Source organism: Hylobates moloch, unplaced genomic scaffold (assembly GCF_009828535.3).
Source record: "Hylobates moloch isolate HMO894 unplaced genomic scaffold, HMol_V3 SCAFFOLD_8, whole genome shotgun sequence".
Classification (NCBI taxonomy): Eukaryota; Metazoa; Chordata; class Mammalia; order Primates; family Hylobatidae; genus Hylobates; species Hylobates moloch.
Genome location: NW_026652283.1, coordinates 36,223,219 through 36,237,555, shown reverse-complemented (window position 1 = coordinate 36,237,555; position 14,337 = coordinate 36,223,219).

Genomic DNA, 14,337 nt, shown 5'->3' with positions numbered 1-14,337 from the left:
AGGAGTGGAGCCAGGCAAGGCATAAGGAAAGAGTGGACAAGACAGAAAGATCCGCAGTGCTTGCCGGAAGCTGGGGAAGGCATCTACGTGGTGCAGGGTGCAAATCTGGTTAAAAGGCCAGGGTCAAGGTTGACCTCTGTAGCTCTATCCTTGTAAGGATGGCGTGAGGATTACATGTGGTAATGGATGGAAAGCCCCTGTCACATAGGGCTTGATGAATGGGCTGAGTCAGAAGGAGAATATGAATCAGGCGAAGGACAAAATAATCCAATCCAGTTCCTCTTCCCTGTCCACACAGCACCTGCAAGCAGCACCTAACCCTGTTTCCTAGCCACAGGTGCCCTGTCTGTGGGCACCTCTCAGCTCAGCCTCTGGGGATGCCCTCCTGGCCCTGGGGTCTTGTGTTCTCCCAAAGGGACTGAGCTACTGCAGAGTAGTCCACCCAGGTTCTACTTCCTTACTGCCCCTGTCCAAGTCTGGTCGGGTCCATACTCTTGTCCCTTACACCAGAACTGGCCTCCTCTGTGACCCACCAGGTGACCCAGAAGCTCATAAGCCTGTACCCTTCTCAAAGGGCCTAATCGTGGAGGTTTACCTGCCCCTCCCCATCCCAACCCCACCTGGCCATGACCTTCATTCAGGCCTTACCACTGACCCCTAGACTTGGCTGCAGCCTCCTCACAGGCCTCCCCAACCCCAGACCCTCCCTCTCCCGAGTCCATTCTTTTCATAAGCACCTGAGAAGTCTTTCTAAAACAGAAGTAAAATTTTATCACTCTCCTGCTTACAGAAACAGAAACAAAGAACAAAAATATTTTTCTTTTGTTTCCCATCACCTACACAGGAATGCTTTTTATTATTAGTGTAGGATTTTTGTTTTGTTTGTTTGGAGTTCTTTTGTGGACCCGGCGTACAAAAGGTCAAGTTAATCAGGGTCAAATACTCCTTGGTCTGTGGGGGACTAATGTCAGGATCTTTCTGATTGATGTGTATTCTCTTTTGTCACTATTCTCCCTATTATAGGCAGCCACACACACGTGTTGTAGTGTTGTATGGGTATCCTTGAGTTTGCATGAACCTTTGGAATATAAGAATTGTTTTCATCTGCATAAGCAACACTGTGTTAAGACGTTGACGTGTTTCTTATTTTTTCATTCACTGTGTTGACTTCTGTTCATGTTGGTGCACATACACTTAGTTCCATCACTACCACTGCCTTGCAAGGACACTAAGCTCACCTCCAGCTCTCTCCCTGACAAATCACATATGCCATGCATATTATTGTACATGTCCCCTTTGGATTGGTGTGAGAATTTCCATGTGGGATTGCAGGTTCATAGGGCATATACTTCTCTGCAGTGTCGCTGCACCAGTCCACACCCCACCAGCCCGAACTCCAGCACCATCTACTCCCTCACTGCCTCTCCAGCTCCATTTTCTGCCACCCCCACCTGAAGTTCCCATTAACTGACACGCTCACTAATTCAATGAAGGTGAGTGTTTTTGAAAGCCATCTAGCCCAATCCTCTCGTTTTACAGACTAGGACTCTAGGGCCCAGAGAGGGGACATGAGTGGCCCAAGTTCCCAAAGCTTAGAAAGGCTTACGTAGGGGAGCCTCTGTCTCTTGATAAATGCTACTCAAAAGCCAAAGTTTTCTTCCACTTTTCAGAAGCAGAAAATAGAGTTCCAGAGACATAAAGTTAGAAACTTTGGGTCACATGGAACATTAGAAGGAAAGGGGAAAATTGTGGCTCATTTATCCCTGAAATTACCTTCTTCCCTGATGTGCAAGGGTAAGCAAGGGCTGCATGCACCTACAGGGTAAGCAAGGGCTGGATGCTAATGTCAGAGGACTCTTGGGGGTTGTGCTGCATCTGGGCTCACTTCACGTCATGCACAGCAGCAACATCCAGGGCAGATGGCGCACACCACTACAATCAACTGGCCCCGGTACCAGCCTCTGAGGCCTGGGTGATCTGATGGGCCTTTCATCAGCCTGATCTTTGTGAGGATTCAGCTAGGGATAGCACATTTAGAGCAAAGTTTGTTTCCATGTAGTGGTGAATTATCCCCACAAATCAAAGTTGGTTTGGGAAACCCAAGGCGCAACTTAAGTCAGGTTAAGCTTATAAAATTGTTTGGGGACAACAGTAATACAAACGAGCAGGCTCTTTAATACATTTAAAATGAAGTCATTGCATTTTTCATGGGGTTTTCATTTCCTGTTCCCCCTCTGCCTCCAGGGCATCAATCCCACACTGAGAAAATGTTTGGGAAGCAGAGGCTAGAGCGGAGAAGAAAGTGATACTGTGACTGACTTCCCCAGGGTGCCTCTTCAGTCAGGTCTACCCACAGGGGCCCCTACAGTGGTCCCCACACTGAGTAAAAAAGAGAATTACCCATTTGGGCTTAGGAGCACTGCGTGCCCACCGTCTTGCACACCTAGACCGTATCACTTTCCAGCTTCTGCAAGGAGAGCCAGGGCATTTGTCTCCTGTGGGGCCCGTTCTTTATGCAAGAGCAACCACATTCCACCTCCACACCTCCACACCTCCACACCTCCACCTCCCCTTAGCTCCCCAAATCCACTCACAAGTTACAATTTAATAGGCAGATCTCATCTCACCAAGATTTCAAAGTATTCCAGTCAATGCATCCCAACTCTGCTTTTCTCTGCCTGTCCACGGCCTCCTCTTCTTCCTCCTCCCAAGCTGTGCCACAGCAGAGACCTGTCAGAGAGGAATCAGAGGTTCTCCCCTGTTTAGCTTTGGCTTGTTTGATTGGAATTCTCAATGGAAGAATGCAAAGTCTTTTTATAGTCTCCAATAAAACGTAGAGGCTAATGGTTGACAGCATGGCCTTTGGAGCCAGGAAGCCCAGATTCTTTTATCAGCTGTGTGAATTTGGGCAAGTTATTTAACCTCTCTGTGCCTAGATTCCCCAACTAACAAAATGGGAGTACTAATACATACCTACCTATTAGCAGTACTTCCCTCACAGGCTTGATTGTGGGATTTAAATGTGTTAATGCCTATGGTAATACGCTAAGAACATGCTTGGCTTGTGGGAAGTGTGAGGTTAAGTGTTAGCTACAATGAGGATGATTGATGAGGAGGAGGATGAGCAGACAGAGATGGCAAAGAAAGATGTAAATTGGTTGAAGTGACAAGCTCTGTACCATCTTCCCCACATTGTTCTTGGAGCTCAGAGATTCTACGCGTGTGCAAAAGAGCCTCCAGAGAACCAGTACTAAGTTGGCCAGAGTGAAGTAATTTCCCTGCTGAGGTTGATGATGGATAGATATTCTAGACATATTGGAGGGTGGCACTCATGAGCAGATATCTGATACCAGACAGTTGCCAAGATGGCTGGGGCTTTGCCTTCTTAGGACAGAGAATTAGCACCCTCTACCCCACAAGGTGCTCTAGTCTCCTGCTAGTAAAAGTGTGGTCCAAGGATGAAGGACATGAGTTTCCTCTGGAAGTTTCTCCAATATGCAGAACCTCAGATCTGTTCCAGGTCTGCTTAATCAAAATCTGCATTTTAATAAGAGCCCCAGGCGATTTCTGTGCACACTAAAGTTTGAAAAGTGCTTTTGTCATCCAAACGCAGAGGAGTGGATGTGGTGACCTTCCCTTTCTGCCCCCACTGGACTGCATGAGCCACGTAGGCAGGGACGGTGTCTATTTCATTCCTCACCATGTCCTCAGAATGGAGCTTCATTCCTATCACATAGGGAGCACCTGTAAATTCTTGGCAATAGATGGATGCATGAGAAACTGAATAGGTGAAGGAGTGAGTGCATGACTGTGGGCTCAGCAGCCCAGTGTCTTGGTTTCAGGTCCTTGGTGAAGAGTGCTTGCATATCCCAGCAGAAGGCAAAATGGGTGGACCAGACAAACACCCCTGCAGCACCGAACTCACTGCCAAGATTGAGCAAGACTGGCTTGAGAGACTTGAGACTTTCAGTAGTGTGCAGCAGGGTAGAGCTAGGTCAAGCAGGAACTGACCTTGTGTCTACCACATGTCCCTGCTCTCAAACTCAAGTGGCCCTGGCAAAGAAGGAAATCAGGTCAGTCTGACATGACTTATTCTAAATGCACCCAGGCAGACCAACAGTGAGCCTCGCATCCTTGGCCGGGCACTCACAGTCCAGTCCCTACAGACACCGGATACCCTTTTCTGGGTTGAGACAATGGCTTATAGAACTTGCCCCCTATGATGACTGAAAATGTGAATGATATTTACCAGTTCTCAGACTTCCAGTCACTACCAGACTTGCATGATTCCTTAAATATCAACAAACTGTGGCTTGGTAACCACCTTTGCGAGTGTTTTAATTACTCCAGTATGTGGCTTGTCTGGGCCAGTGGGCAAGGGACAAACAGGGTAGCTCAGTGTTTGATTGTGGCACCCTCTTCTCCTCTTTTGGATGTCTTTTATCCCTATTAATCTTTGTTCCAACCAGCACAGTTTAAAGATTATGCTAAAGATCTGCCCAAAGATATTAGGGGCTGTTTGTAATCACCTCAAAGCCTTAGAAGATCTGTGGGCAGCTCAGAGAGACCCGCACTCTTCAGGTATTTCTTTGTCTTACTCCAGCCAGCTGTTCCTCCTGTGATCACTCAACTACAGATCTTTAAGAATGGAGCAAAATGGGACGTGCTCAAGATTTCATGACAAACAGAGCAGGGCTTGGATCCTGGCTGGTGAGGGGCAGACAGCAGGGGAGAGCAGCTGGACACAAGGGAATTCACTTGTGAAGTGTGAGAGTCCTCCTTTCCTCTTACCTTCCCATCCTGCCCTGCAGGTCTTCCCTGCACTGCCTTGAAACAAACCATTATTGCTCTGCCTTTGCCCATGTGAGCTGGTAAGGGTGGCAGACAAGGTGGTTGCCAACCCTCAATATCCATTCCCAGCCCTACTTCCCTCCTTTTCAGTGGAACCCCTATTTTGTTGGATATCCACCTTCCCCAACTTGCCCATGTGCCTTGGAGGAAGTGGACACAACCCTGAGTGGTGCATCCTGATGAGTCTAAACTAGTCCCATCCCCATTGCCAATGATTGGGAATTAAGTCTGGGCAGTAATCTGGGGGGAACATCTTCAGGATTGCTTCTAGGAGAGATCTACCTGCTCTTAAAAGGACACCCAGAGAAGAGAAGATGTTGTCTTTTTCTCAGTGTCAACGAGTCTAGATATGATGGCTGGAAATGGCTGTAGAGCCACGGGGTAAATCAGACTTCAGATGAAGCCAAGATATCCTGGATGGCAGAGAGAAAATATAAAAAAAGCCTAGGTCCTCCTCTATGCCATCTGTGGGCTTTTGAATTAATCAACCCCAGAGCTTTCCTGCCTCTGGCCTGATTGTAATATGAGGTAATAAATCTTATTGTCTGGGCTTGTAAAGTTGGGCCTGCTGCAGCCAAAAGGGAAAAAGCAAAGTGTGTGATTACATGTAGACACCTCAGGAGGAGCTGGGATGTTTCTGTCTCCTTTGTGGTGATTGAACTAAAGAGGAACCTAGTCTTTATTCTGAGGCTTTAGCCTCCTATAAACACACACACATGCTTCACGGACACATACACATGCATGTCAACAGCCACCAAGAAATGGAAGCAATTATGTGAATATTCCTAAGACAAGAACCTAGTTATGTTTAAAGCTTAAAGTACAAGGGCCCAGTTTTGTTCAGGTCAGCTAAATGAAGCACCACCAGGTGGGACTGGGTGAGAACAAGCCAATTAAATTGTGACATTTTATTAGTATCTTGTCCTAGAGCACGTGGCCTAATGGTTGCAAGTTTGTCCAGGAGAGGACTTCTGAAACCACAATTCTGTTGCTAAAACTAAAACTCATAATTTTGATGCTAAATGGTCCTTCTATTCAGAGCCCATTATATAATTCAAGAGATAGAGCTTGATGTATAAAGTTCTTGTGAAGATGAAGATGATGGAGCCAAGCCTGCTGGGTTGAGCCTTGCCCAGGCCAACCTGCTATGGCCCAGGGGTCACCCTCTTATCCACCCCTCTTCAGTGTTGCAAAAGCCACAACCATGCACCTCGTCTCAGGTGGGGTTCTCAGGGAAACAGACTCTGAGATGGAAACTTGCATACAGGGACTTTATTGTGCAGAGTATGGGGGGAGGGAGTGGTTTCAAGAACATCTGGAAGGGGACAAATGAGGGAAAAAGGACTGGGCCGAGAGAGAGGTTGAGTTGGGCTGTAGTAGTTGTAATGGAGACCTCAGCAGATCCCACAGGGAGCGCTGGAGCTGGGTGGCCCTTCAGAGTTGTCCTGGATTAAGGTAAGGGGGTTGGGCCTTTGATTCTACTCATAGACCAGTTGTAGGATGTGGGCTGTCCCCAGGGAGTGTACATAACCTGGGCCAGGCAGTACCCTTTGGGGGAAGGAGGGAAATTCTAGGGAGGGAACTGTAAGCTGTCAGTAAGTGCCTTGGCCGTGTCCTATAGAGGGCTCTGTATGGTACACCACAGCGTCTCCTACATTATCTGGTACAGACACCAGAAAGACTGAGCAGAAAGGCTCTCTTACTCCCCTCTTTTCCCAGCACTTCCCAGAGTGCACATTGTAGGCACTTTGTAAATATTGTTGGATAAATAGCCATGGACTCCAGGGACCCAACTGAGGCAAAGATGTCCCCACCCCATCGTCAGTTTACAACTCCATTCAAATAAATCACTCTTATCTCTAGAGCTCACAGGTATTGTTTACACCCATAGATTTGCTTCATACCAGGGGAGAAAGGGTGATACAGCATTGGGAAAGTTTCTTAACTATTTAGGAAAATAATTAAAGTTATAGCCATTCCAGCTTTACTGCATAACAAGCAACATAATAATTTCAGGTGGTTAAAAGGTTAAATACAAAAGAATTTAAACCATAAAAGAATGAGCAGAACATTCTAGGAGAATGTTTATATCAACTTGGGGTGGTTAGGCCTTTCTACACATTACTAAGCATTCAAGTATTTCTAAGCAAAAACAATAAAGGAAAAGATTGATGAATTTGATTAGTTAAAAACAAAATCCTCACTGGGTTAAAAAACACCACAAGCAAAATTAAAAGGCAAATGAGACACTGGGGAAAATGTAATAAAGATATATTATAGACAAAAGGTTGATGTACAAGAAGAGTTCTCAGAAGTCAAAAAGGAAAAGATAAGCACCCCCATAAAAAATAGGCAATTGACATCAATAGGCAATTCACGAAAGAAAAATTACAGATAGACAATACACATATAAGAAAAAAATCTCACTGGAAACAAAGATATGCAAATTAAATCAACAACAAGTATAGGGAATTGGGCATTCTTGTACACTGTTGGAGGGAGCTTAAATCGGTGCAACCTTTTTAGAGGGCAATTTGGCAATATCTATCAAAAGCCTTAAAAATGTGCATCCATACCCTTGACTCAGCAATTTTACTTTTAGGAATTTGTCTTAATGATCAAGGGGAATATATGTGCAATTATGTATGTATAAGTATATTCAATAAAGCATTATTTATGTTAATGAAAGCTAAAAATAACCTGTATATCCAACCACAGGCAGTTGGCTAAATAAATTATGAAATACGCATAATATGAGATACTATGGAATAATTAAAACAAAGTTGTAGAAGAATATTTACTGACATAAGAGAATATAATGTATGGCTGAGTGAAAAAAAGCAGGCTATAAAACAATATAGACAACACTATGAATGTGTGTGTGCGTATATACCTAGAAACATGTATTTTCCAAATGTTAACTTGATTTTTCACTTGGCAGTGGGTTACTGATTTTTATTTCCTTTGTGTTTTCCTGTGTGCCATCCAAATTTTCTAAATTAACCAAGAATTACTTTGTATTTAGAAAGTAAAGTGCCAAAATAATGGGATTTGGCAGAATTAGCAAAAATAATGAAATTATTAGTATTATTCACATCAGGACTGGACCCTCAACTCCGAGAGAAGCCAGACTTGGATCCATCTCACGTTTGGAGCTGAGGACTGATAGCCAGAGAGAAACTCACCTGAGTACCACAAAAGACTCCCAGCGTGAAGCAATTGTTAGTATGAGACCATCTGTTGTTTGAGGGCATCTCTGCGACTAGCACAGGACTGGCAATGAGCTGAATGAAGATATGAATGAGCAGCATAATTAGTAAGTCTGCCTTTTAACCTCACATCTCTCATGCAAAACTTACTGCACGGGAAAAGAAAAGCCCCGCTCCTTGCTCCCAGCAGAGTCAGCAGGATGTTCTTGTCATCAAGAACACCTGACTCAGAGCAGAGGCTGTGGTCCTACGAAGACGACCTTCCACCTCGGTTTTCTCCCTCCTGTCTGTCCCTCCCTCTGGATCTTGCTAAATTTCCCCTCCAAAAACTTTCTGTCAACTTCAAGGTAGAGATATTTGGCTGCCCTACATGATGGTGTTTTGAATTGACCTTGCACCCAAGGCACAACTGCATGGAACTCCTGGGACCTTAAACGTAGACCATGCTGATTTAGCTTTCCTGCTGGAAGAGATGGCAACACTGTAGTTATGCTTGGGTGGATGGATGGATAGATGGATAGATGGGTGGATATTAGGTAAGTTATCTAAAAGCAGGGGGTAGAACAGGTACTAGAAGGCACTAGAAACTGGAAGTAGGAAAGGGCTGGAAGTGACTGAGAACGTTGACTTGTGAGAACAAACGTGTTCTCTGCTATGACACCAACCACCCAACTCTGACATGTCAGCCCACCCTCTTCTTAAGGACTGAGGGACACCCCACTCATACATAGCCCTGGTGGCTCCCACAGCCCATGTTTATCTCACGGAGAAGCTATGAAAGTCTAGCAAACTACCTCTTTTCTTGTTTCTCTCCCCACCTAGACAGTAAAGCCCTCTGGAGGCAGTGATTTGTTTCAGTCAGTTTTCTTTCAATTGCAGGTTAAAGAAAGCCCAATCCAAACTGGATGAAGTGGAAGGAAATCTATGGCTCTTGTAACTTTAAGTTCCAGGAAATAGGACTTGCCTCAGGTGCAGTTTGGTGCAGAGGCTCAAGGAATTTCACCATGCATGTCCTGGTTTCTTTTTCTATCTTTGTACTTTTGTCTTCAAGGTTGGCTCCTTTCTCAGACAGGAATTTCCCCTGTGGTAGGAAGAGGGCTGTAGCAGTTCCAGCAGTCATACCCTCTTTGCTTCTAGCCTAGCCAAGGAAACATCTCAGATTCCCCAAGAAAGATTCATTGTACCTGCAGGTTCTGATCAGACCTTATGCTCCTCCCTGATTCAACCACCACAGCCAGTAGAAGGCCACAGTGATTGATTTAAGTTTAGACTAGTTAAGGGGATGGTTATCCAGAGAGAAGCAACCAGAAGAGGAGTGAGGATGCTGAGGGGCACAAGGAACAGATGCCCCTAGCAGACCACGTCCTCTTCAGTATGAGGTCCTACCACCTGGCACACAAGCAGCATTGATACATGTTACTTCCACAACCCCATTCCAACAGAAAACACAGCATGAGCCTGTCACAGAAGCCCTCAAGGACTTCATGCGGCCTAGCCAGGGCTCTGTGTCCATGTGGCTTATCCCTCAGCTCCCTCTATTTCCTTTGCTGCCTTCCTGCCAGTCCTCATCATGCTACAGCTACGGGCAGCTGTCAGCAGGCCAGACCACCCTCCTCATTCCAGAGCATTGGGCTGGAAATGTGTGAAATTGATGCAAACTTAGAAAACTAGGATTTGGGTTTCTCTCTCTTCCTCTCAGCATGCTTTTTGCTCAATCAGCCAGAACTTGTGGCCATCAACATATCTGCCTAAATCTGTGCCATGATAATTACCTCAGTAGCAACAGTAATAGTATTCTTATTATAACTCTTATTTTAAGGATCTACAATGGACCAAACTCTTTAAACATATCACCACATATCTGTGCAATAACCTTGCAAAGTAACATAACAGGGACCACCACAGGCTTTGCCTACCTGTAGGTACAAATGGGACCACATTACTAATAACTACTCAGATTTCACAGATTTGTTGTCCTCAAGTGCTGGGGCATAATCTCTAGCCGCTTACAAATATTTCTGTAGGTTCCCAGGAGTCCTGTCATCGTGGCTCATAGTTGCTTTTCCTTGCCTTTTCCCTGCCTTCTCCTCTGGCTCTGCCATGTTCCATGGTCTCTACTGTTGCTGTTCACCAGCACCCATGTTCCTACAGTGGAACCACAAGACACTGCATTCTCTGCCACTGCACTGGAGCCTCCACTCTGCAATTCTGCCTGGCAGAAAATTTGAGGAAGATGTCTGTCTCTTCCCCCTCTACTCTATGCCATATCTGTTAGTGAGGCCCTGATACAGTTCTGTTTGTGCCATGATGTATTATGCAGTTGCTGAAATGGTTCCATCAATGCCCCCACTCTCGCCTACCCCCTACACTTACCACTGGACAGTGGCATGACACCTGTGGGGACTAGGCTGGGAGACAAACACAATTGTCAGAAACCATGCTGTACTCAAGAATCACACCTCCCTGTCCTCCCCTTTCTTTTTCTCTTTCCCACTTTTCGCACCCCCCCTCCAACTCAAATTCAGTCCTAGGCTGTTTTACCGGGTCAAGACCTTGACATCTGATTCCTTGGGAGAATTTCTTCTAATTAGCTAAGAACAGGCATTCAATAAATATATGTCAAATGGTCGGTTAGTTGGATTGTTGAATGGATAGGTGGGTGGATGTGTGGATAAAATGCTTCATCAGTTCTTATACCAACTAGTTTCTGATGAGCCCACTCCATATATAGCTGAATTTCATTTAGACTCAAGCTGAGGTCCTTGTTAAAGTTGGTATGATTTTTCTCCATGTTATAGATGTAAAAGCTGGGGCCCTTAGAAGTTAAGTCGCTTGTCCAAAGTCATACTGCTAACAAACAGCTAAGCTGGGATTCCAACCTAGGCTTAACTGATACTCAAATCCTTTCTTTTTTCTACTCCACTGTCTCTATGGCAAGGGGTTAAGAGTTGTGGTTCATGAGGTGCATGACTTGTGCCATGTGCAGGAATTACATCGCTGAGGTCCCCTCTGGAGGAGGACAACGTTAGCATTGCCCACTTCTTCCTCACTTCCTTCAACATAGCAAATCCAGGCTAAAGAAATCCATGGAAGACCCATCCCAGCAGCTGGTTGGCCTGCTCATCACAGTGGTGGAGGACGGCAGCTCCATCGACTGAGTCTGACTTTCCCTACACATCAGCCACTTAGACAGATGTATCTGAAAGTCCAGCTCTGTTCTGCGGGTCCTTCTGACCCTACCGGCTACCACATCCTTTCCCACCTCTGGCTCAGAGGAGAAGCAGCATCTCCAGCACTTTTGGAGAGGAACACTCAGACCTTTGGGATCAGTTCCTGGCAGCCAACTCCCTTCTCTGAGAGGCAAAGTTAAACTCTCCCACTGCAGCCTCAGTCCCAGGACTCACGGGACACCAGCCTGACAATGGTGAGGGATCCTGTCCCTCTAGTGAAAGAGGGAGTCATGCTTGCCCCATGAGCTGGAGATAGCCCCACAGGTCCCAAGCCACAGCCTCCCTCTCCTGCGTGTGTGCTCTGCCCCCACTGACAGGCTTCTGACCCAGCCCCTGGTTTTCCAGGGCCTCCTAAGTCCTGAATACTGCAGCTTTCTTGGCTGAGGCCTTGCCTCCCATCCCCTGAGATCCCCCATGCTTCTCTCCAGGCTGGCTCTGATTCCCTGTTTTCAGCCATTGTCTGGGTTCCTCAGGCCCATTAAATACATTCTCAACCTGACATAACCAGGAACGCCCCTCCCTGCGCCGGGCTAACCTTTTTGGTGTCAACCCACGCCCAGATCAAATGAAGTTTGCAAGATTCCTTGAGCCTAGTTTGGCTGGCTGGCCCATCTCTCAGGCCCAAGTAGAGTCTCTGCCCTAAATCACTGCCTGACAGAGTCCTCATCTGGGCTTAAAGCGGACCGAGGTAAATGTGTGGGATTGATCTTATGTGGGACAGTTGGGAGATGCCTTTTGCAGAAGGGTAGGTAGGCGCTCCATAAACCTATAGATCTGATTCCGTAGACGATAGCCAGACAATGCCCAGGAGTAAATGCTAGGCTACAGCCTGGACTCTTCCCTGCGAGAATCACTAAGCAAGAGTTAGGGATCAATTTCATGAGGATGAATGCACGTGTGTGCCTGTGTGCATTTTACTAGCGGCATTTCCCTCGCTTTTATTAATAGTAGCATTTACTCAGAACTTACTCTGTGCCAGGGACTGCTCTAAGCACTGATGCATTTACATATATTAACTCATTTAATTCACATCACACCCTATGAGATAGACTATTGTTATTCTCACTTTATTCTTGAAGAAAGTAAGGCACAGGGAGATTGAGTAATATGGCCAAGATCACACAGCCAGTAACTTTTGGGCAGGCGGATCACGAGGTCAGAAGATCGAGACATCCTGGCTAACAAGGTGAAACCCCGTCTCTACTAAAAATACAGAAAAAATTAGCCAGGCATGGTTGCAGGCACCTGTAGTCCCAGCTACTCCGGAGGCTGAGGCAGGAGAATGGTGTGAACCCAGAAGGCAGAGCTTGCAGTGAGCTGAGATCGCGCCACTGCACTCCAGCCTGGGCGACAGAGCGAGACTCCTTCTCAAAATAAAAAAAATGAAAAGTAGAACCAGTATTTCAGCCCAGATCTTTGTGAATCCCACAACTATGCTTTGAACCTCTAGTTTTATTATTAAAATCTCAGAGACATGTGTGACCCAATAAAGGCTGAGAGCATTCACACAAAGAGAAGAAGCTTAAAAAGTAGAAAAGAACGTTCACTGGGTCAAATGCAGAGCAAGGGAGCGTTAAAGAAGTCAGCCTGGACTCCGGGACTGTGGTATTGTAGCCGCATTCTGCTGTCCAGGCTTGCGTAAGCTCTTTCATTCCCTCCTCGTGAGTGGAGCAGGCCTCACAATCCCTATTTTACAGATGAGAAAAGTGTGGCTCAGTGAGGCTCAGTAAACTTCCCATAACCACATACTAGTCTATAGTGGTCCAGAGATTCAAACCCAAGCAAATCCCATGCGACTCTCAAACTGGTGCTGGGAGAGGGATGTGACTTGCCCCCCCATGGCCTTGCCCACCATGGGCAGGGGAGGTGATATAGGAAGGGATCCTGTGCTCCCCTTTCCAACCCATCCTGCCTCTGCCTTATCTCCTCCTCCCTACTCTCCTATCACCACCTCCCCACCCACCACACCTATCCATCTTCACTTGCTGGGGATTAAGTTAGGAAAACAAAAATGAAATGAACACTGCTCTGCCGACCCATCCCTGGAGACACTGACTTACACGGGTCTGATGCTGTTGATGATGTTCTATCGATTTCCCCTCTAATTGCTGCAACTGGATCTATATTCATTTTCTGTCTCAAACTTCTCTTTTGTTGGTTCAGTCAGCTAAATGAAGGGCCCATTTCTCTCTGTCCCTGTCCTGAAAAGCCAAAGAAGTTTCCAATGAAGAGCTCTCTTCAGAAATCAGTGAGGCCAGCAGACTGAGGACAAAGAGCGTCAGAATTTGATTACCTCTTTTGAAAAGTTGGCTAAGAACAAAGCTGGAAAAGAAAGTCTCAGGAGACAGAGTCCGTTGGCAAGAAGAGGAGATATTTCACCTTGAATTCACAGATCAGTTCGTTCATTCATTCTATAACTTTATTGAGCATCTACCATGGACCAGACTCCATGGTAGGATCTAAAAATATTCATCATGACCCAAATGGACACAGACCCTGCCTTCACAAAGTTAAGTGTGAGTAGGGTGGACAGATATTAATCGAATAACCTTATTGTTATATACTTTGTGCTATGGAAATGTCTAGGTCAAAATGGACAGCCACAGGAAAAGCTTGCTGCAACCAACCCTGACATTTCAGGTTGGAAAGCAGCCTTGGTTGCAGCAAGCCTCACCTTTCCCTTTGTCAGCTCAGCAAGCTTTCTTTTCAGTTCCACTCAACTGAAGGTGTACAAAGAAGGGAGCAAAGTACTGGGGAAGCAAGCCTCCAATCTGGACAAGACTTGGTGTTTTTCTTCCAGGAGCTCATTACATAGAGGACAGACAGAACCAGGCACATGGAACTCTGGATTGAGGCAGGCAGGGGTAGATGTTAATGTAAAAGTATAGTCTGAGTGCTAGGAGAGATTGGGAAGGCAGGGATGAATCTGGCATGTGTGATGTAGGAAGACTTCTCTGAAGAGGCAGCATTTGAGTAGGGTCTTGAAGACGTCATCTAACCTTGACAGCCCTACTGCATCTTCTCAGTGCCCAGCCTTTCGAAAATCC